Here is a 7325-nt window from a genome sequence, read left to right on the forward strand (position 1 = left end):
GGGATCCTGTAGGGTCCACAGATCCTGAGGTGATCCTGTGGGGTCCACAGATCCTGAGGTGATCCTGTGAGGTCCACAGATCCTGAGGTGTCAAGGGTTTATCATCCCTGCACCAATTAGGCGTGTAAAATGCCTCTACATGCAATTCTGGCATTTAAACGCCAGATTGATGCTTGTTTTGGGCGTTCAACGCCCATTTGCAGCATATTTTTGGCGTTGAACGCTAGTTCCATGCTTGTTCTAGCGTTCAACGCCAGCTCTCCTAAGGGTGTATTCCTGGCATTTAAACACCAAGATGCTGCTTGTTTCTGGCGTTCAACGCCAGATCCATGCTCTGTTCTGGCGTTGAACGCCAGCCAGATGCTCCTTACTGGCGTTTAAACGCCAGTAAGCCCTTCCTCCAGGGTGTGCTTTTTCTTCTGCTGTTTTTGATTTTGTTTTTAATTTTAGTATTTATTTTGTGACTCCACATGATCATGATCCTAATAAAACACAAAAGAACATTAAAATAAAAATAAAATTAGATAAATAAAAATTGGGTTGCCTCCCAATAAGCACTTCTTTAATGTCAATAGCTTGACAGTGGGCTCTCATGGAGTCTCACAGGTGATCAGGTCAAGGTTGTAGACTCCCAACACTAAACTTAGAGTTTAGATGTGGGGTTTTAACACCAAACTTAAAGTTTGGCTGTGGCCTCCCAACACTAAACTTAGAGTTTGATTGTGGGGGCTTTGTTTGACTCTGTACTGAGAGAAGCTTTTCATGCTTCCTCTCCATGTATACAGAAGAACACCCTTGGGTCTTAAACACAAGGTAGTCTCCATTCAATTGAAGGACTAATTCTCCTCTGTTAACATCTATCACAGCTCCTGCTGTGGCTAGGAAAGGTCTTCCAAGGATGATGCATTCATCCTCCTCCTTCCCAGTGTATAAGATTATGAAATCAGCAGGGATGTAAAGGCCTTCAACCTTCACTAACACGTCCTCTACCAATCCATAAGCTTGTCTTACTGACTTGTCTGCCATCTGTAATGAGAATGTGGCAGGCTGTACCTCAATGATCCCCATCTTCTCTATTACAAAGAGTGGCATAAGATTTATGCCTGACCCTAGGTCACACAGAGCCTTTTCAAAGGTCATGGTGCCTATGGTACATGGTATTAAGAATTTGCCAGGATCTTGTCTCTTTTGAGGTAAAGTTTACTGAACCCATGTATCCAGGTCACTAATGAGCAAGGGAGGTTCACCTTCCTAAGTCTCATTACCAAACAACTTGGCATTCAGCTTCATGATGGCTCCTAGATATTGAGCAACTTGCTCTCCAGTTACATCTTCATCCTCTTCAGAGGAAGAATAGTCTTCAGATCTCATGAATGGCAGAAGGAGATTTAATGGGATCTCTATGGTCTCTATATGACCTTCAGATTCCTTTGGGTCCTCAATAGGGAACTCCTTCTTGCTTGAGAGACGTCCCATGAGGTCTTCCTCATTAGGATTCACGTCCTCTCTTTCCTCCCTAGGTTTGTCCATGTTGATTATGTCAATGGCCTTGCACTCTCTTTTTGGATTCTCTTTAGTATTGCTTGGGAGAGTACTAGGAGGAGTTTCAGTGACTTTCTTACTCAGCTAGCCCACTTGTGCCTCCAAATTTCTGATGGAGGACCTTGTTTCTCTCATGAAACTTAAATTGGCGTTAGACAGATCAGAGACTATGTTTGCTAAGTTAGAGGTGCTCTGCTCAGAATTCTCTGTCTATTGTTGAGAAGATAATGGGAAAGGCTTGCTATTGCTAAGCCTGTTTCTTCCACCATTATTGAAGCCTTGTTGAGGCTTTTGTTGATCATTCCATGAGAAATTTGGATGATTTCTCCAAGATGAATTATAGGTGTTTCCATAAGGTTCACCCATGTAATTTATCTCTGCCATTGCAGGATTTTCAGGATCATAAGCTTCTTCTTCAGAAGATGCCTCTTTAGTACTGTTGGATGCATTATGCCATCCATTCAGACTTTGAGAGATCACGTTGACTTGCTGAGTCAACATTTTGTTCTGAGCCAATATGGCATTTAGAGCATCAATTTCAAGAACTCCTTTCCTCTGAGGCGTCCCATTATTCACGGAATTCCTCTCAGAAGTGTACATGAACTGGTTATTTGCAACCATTTCAATAAGTTCTTGAGCTTCTGCAGGCGTTTTCTTTAGGTGAATGGATCCACCTGTAGAATGGTCCAGTGACATCTTAGAGATATCAGATAGACCATAATAGAATATATCCAAAATGGTCCACTCTGAAAGCATGTCAGAAGGACACCTTTTTGTCATCTGCTTGTATCTTTCCCAAGCTTCATAGAGGGATTCACCATCTTTTTGTTTGAAGGTCTGAACATCCACTCTAAGCTTGCTTAGCTTTTGAGGAGGAAAGAATTTGGCCAAAAAGGCCGCGACCAGCTTATCCCATGAGTCCAGGCTATCTTTAGGCTGTGAGTCCAACCATGTTCTAGCTCTGTCTCTTACAGCAAAAGGGAAAAGCATGAGCCTGTAGACATCAAGATCTACTCCATTAGTCTTAACAGTCTTACAGATCTGCAAGAACTCAGTTAAAAACTGGTAGGGATCTTCTGATGGAAGTCTATGGAATTTGCAGTTCTGTTGCATTAGAGCAACTAGTTGAGGTTTCAGCTCAAAATTGTTTGCTCCAATGGTAGGGATTGAGATGCTTATTCCATCAAATTTGGAAGTAGGTGTAGTATAATCACCAAACATTCTCCTTGCATTATTGTTGTTAGGTTCGGATGCCATATCCTTTTCTTGTTCAAAAATTTCAGTAAAGTTATCTCTGGATTGTTGTATTTTAGCTTCTCTTAGTTTCCTCTTCAGAATCCTTTTAGGTTTCGGATCAGCTTCAACAAGAATGCCTTTTTCCTTGTTCCTGCTCATATGAGAAAGCAGGAAACAGAAAATAATAATAAGGATCCTCTTTACCACAGTAGAGAGATTCCTTTATGTTAGTAGAAGAAGAGAAGGATAGAAGAAGGAAAAGGTAAGAATCCAAACACAAGGGTGTGATAGGGCTCGAATTCTTGAGCAGAAGAGAAGTGTTAGTAAATAAATAAATAAATAGAATAAGATGAGAGAGGAAGAAATTCGAAAATAAATTTTGAAAATGAGTTAGTGATTTTCGAAAATTAAAGGGGGAAAAGTAGTTAGGTGGTTTTGAAAGAGATAAGAAACAAACAAAAAGTCAATTAGTTAGTTGAAAAAAATTTGAAAATCAATTTTGAAAAGATAACAAGTTAGAAAAGATATTTTGAAATCACATTTTTGAAAAAGATAAAAAGATATGATGGAAAAGATATTTTGAAAAAGATTTGATTTTTAAAATTAAAATTTGATTACTTGACTAACAAGAAACTAAAAGATATGATTCTAGAATTTAAAGATTGAACCTTTCTTAACAAGAAAGTAACAAACTTCACATTTTTGAATCAATCACATTACTTGTTAGTTAAGTTTCGAAAATTTGAAATAAAATTAAGAAGAAGATTTTGAAAAATATTTTTAAATTTTTGAAAAATAGTAAAAAAATGAAAAAGATTTGATTTTTGAAAAAGTTTTTGAAAAGATAAGATTTTTAAAATTGAAAATAGCTAAGTTTTAAAAATTTTTTACTAAGTCAACTCAAATTTTTGAAATTTTGAGAAAAATAAGGAAAAGATATTTTTTATTTTTGAATTTTTAATTATGAGAGAGAAAAACATAAAAATGACTCACAACATGAAAATTATGAATCAAAACACATGATGCATGCAAGAACACTATGAATGTCAAGATGAACACCAAGGACACTTTGAAGATCATGATGAACATCAAGAACATATTTTTGAAAAATTTTTGATGCAAAGAAAACATGCAAGACACCAAACTTAAGAAATCTTTAATGCTTAGACACTATGAATACAAAAATGCATATGAAAAACAAGAAAAGACACAAAACAAGAAAATATGAAGATCAAACAAGAAGACTTACCAAGAACAACTTGAAGATCATGAAGAACACATGCATGAGTTTTTAGAAAAAATGCATAAATTTTTTAAACATGCAATTGACACCAAACTTAAAAATTGACTCAAGACTCAAACAAGAAACACAAAATATTTTTGATTTTGATGATTTTATTAATTTTTTTGTATTTTTTTTAAAATAAATTTTGGAAAAACGAAAAAGAGAAGAAAAATTTTGAAAGATTTTTGAAAACTTTTTGAAAACAAAATAAGAAGAAAATTACCTAATCTGAGCAACAAGATGAACCGTCAGTTGTCCAAACTCGAACAATCCCTGACAATGGCGCCAAAAACTTGGTGCACGAAATTGTGATCTCTAATAATGGCATTCAATTTGGTATGCGCATCTACTAACTCAGCACTTTCTTCACAACTTCGCACAACTAACCAGCAAGTGCACTGGGTCGTCCAAGTAATACCTTACGTGAGTAAGGGTCGATCCCACGAAGATTGTTGGTATGAAGCAAGCTATGGTCATCTTGTAAATCTCAGTTAGGCGGATAATAATTGGTTATGGAATTTTTGAATAATAATAATAAATAAACAAAAAATAACGATAGAAATACTTATGTAAATCATTGGTGAGAATTTTAGATAAGTGTGTGGAGATGCTTTGTCCCATTTGGATCTCTGCTTTCCTACTGCCTTCTTTCAATCCTTCTTACTCCTTTCCATGGCAAGTTGTATGTAGGGCATCACTGTTGTCAATGGCTACATCCCATCCTCTCAGTGAAAATGGTCAAAATGCTCTGTCATAGTACGGCTAATCATCTGTCGATTTTCGATCATGTCGGAATAGAATCCATTGATTCTTTTGCGTTTGTCATCACGCCCAATAATCGTGAGTTTGAAGCTCGTCACAGTCATTCAATCCCTAAATCCTACTCGGAATACCACAGACAAGCTTTAGACTTTCCGGATTCTCATGAATGCCGCCAACAATTCTAGCTTATACCACGAAGATTCAGATTAAGGAATCCAAGAGATATGCGCTCGGTCTAAAGTAGAACGGAAGTGGTTGTCAGTCACGCATTCATAGGTGAGAATGATTATGAGTGTCATGGATCATCATATTCATCATGTTGAATTGCAACGAATATCTTAGGACAGGAATAAACTGAATTGAATAGAAAATAATAGTAATTACATTAAAACTCGAGGTACAGCAGAGCTCCACACCCTTAATCTATAGTGTGTAGAAACTCCACCGTTGAAAATACATAAGTGATGGTCCAGGCATGGCCGAATGGCCAGCCCCCAAATGTGATCAAAGATGTAAAATCCAGATGTCTAATACAATAGTAAAATGTCCTATTTATACTAGACTAGCTACTAGGGTTTACAGAAATAAGTAATTGATGTAGAAATCCACTTCTGGGACCCACTTGGTGTGTGCTTGGGCTGAGCTTGAGCTTTACACGTGTAGAGGCTTCTTTTGGAGTTAAACGCCAAGTTGTAACGTGTTTTTGGCGTTTAACTCTGGTTTGTGACGTGTTTCTGCCGTTTGACTCTAGAATGCAGCATGGAACTGGCGTTGAGCACCAGTTTGCATCGTCTAATCTCGAATAAAGTATAGACTATTATATATTGTTGGAAAGCTCTGGATGTCTACTTTCCAACGCCGTTAAGAGCGCGCCATTTGAAGTTCTGTAGCTCTAGAAAATCCATTTCAAGTGCAGGGAGGTCAGAATCCAACAGCATCAGCAGTCATTTGTCAGCATTTTATCAGAGTTTTGCTCAGGTCCCTCAATTTCAGTCAGAAAATAACTAAAATCACAGAAAAACACACAAACTCATAGTAAAGTCCAGAAAAATTAATTTAGCATAAAAACTAATTAAAATATCCCTAAAAGTAACTAAATCCTACTAAAAACTACCTAAAAATAATGCCAAAAAGCGTATAAATTATCTGCTCATCAGCTATAATAATAGCCAGCTTCATAGGCCACCAAATTCAGCCCACAAAGCCAGGAAACTATTTTGTTTATCAAAATAAAGTTGCTAAACCAGCAACTAGAAGAGTAGCAAAACATCAGTTACAAAATAAAGAGTTTTAAAAAAGCCCACAAGCCGGGTTATCCACAACGAACAAGAAGAAAACTCAGTTTACATTAGAAGGCTTCTCAGCAGCATCAACTTGGGGTCAAAGAGGACGAGTCTGAAGAGGCACCGCATCCACCGCCCCATCATCCCGATTTAAGATTTGGCAATCCGGTTCCCCCTCTGGATGATTGATCTCAGTAGTGGAAGTCGGCGCAACAGAAGTCTTGGTAGCGGGTAGTGAAGGACGATAATCATCATCATCATCATCAGGATCGTCAGGGACAATCTTACCATCCTTAACAATGTTGTCCAGACTAAAAAGGGAAAGGTCGAGATCTGACGCAAGAACTCGAACTTGCTCCTTCAGATTCTCATAAGCAGCAGTAACACTGCCTACAAGATGACACTGAAGTTCGGCGTAATAAGCCCGGATAGATTCCAAGCTACCCCTAAGCTCCATCATCTCTCTATAAGTAGTAACATAGCTATCCTTATGTTTTAACGATGTATCCTCGGCCAGTTGCACAACAGCCGCCAGACCAACAGCCCGAGCCTTTTCCCCCTTCAGTTCCTTTTCTAGCTCAGCCACCTTCACCTCGAGCTCCTCCTTCAAACCCTTAATCTAGTCAAACTTCGATTTTTCCTCCTCCATAAAAGCCTTGGTAGCATGGATAGGAAGATCTTGAGCAGTCCGGTATAAAGCCGCTCCCATATGTGCCAGTGTAATACCACTCCGAGTAATGAAGTCTAAATGACGAAGAATGGATACATCATCAGTAGGCATGACACCAAAAGGAGCAATCTGTTGATCTACAAACCCAACAGCATCAAAGTCGGGAGCACCAAGATTAAACGGCTCGACAGTCCAGGGTCTTTTTGGAGGAGGAGCGGCAGAAGGAGAGGAGGTACCAACTGAAGTCTGCGACGGATCGACCAAACGAACCCGGGGAGTCGGGATCATCCTCCTTGGCCCAGGAGAGCTCGGGACAGACGGCTTTGACACAACCTAAGAGGACTGATAAACCACAATTTTATGGTTTATATTGTTTTTAATTGAGTGGTTTTATCAAGCTTTTCATATTTATAGGATTTGCATGATTTTACAATTCCTTCCTAGTTTAGTTCTATGATTGAAAACATGCTTCTTTGGTCTTAATTTAGCTAATCTTAATCCTTTCTTATTACCATTCGATGTCTTAATCTGTGTGTTAAGTGTTTCA

The 7325-nt window shown here is 38.3% G+C and overlaps 1 non-coding gene across 1 annotated transcript; it reads left to right on the top strand.

The window, feature by feature from the left end:
* Positions 1 to 2292: 2292 nt before the first annotated feature.
* On the top strand, positions 2293 to 2400 carry LOC127745264 (small nucleolar RNA R71). The gene has a single exon (XR_008006461.1). It is a non-coding gene; the product is annotated as a small nucleolar RNA R71 (small nucleolar RNA).
* The last annotated feature ends 4925 nt before the right edge of the window (positions 2401 to 7325 follow it).

This window comes from Arachis duranensis, chromosome 2 (assembly GCF_000817695.3).
Source record: "Arachis duranensis cultivar V14167 chromosome 2, aradu.V14167.gnm2.J7QH, whole genome shotgun sequence".
Lineage (NCBI taxonomy): Eukaryota > Viridiplantae > Streptophyta > Magnoliopsida > Fabales > Fabaceae > Arachis > Arachis duranensis.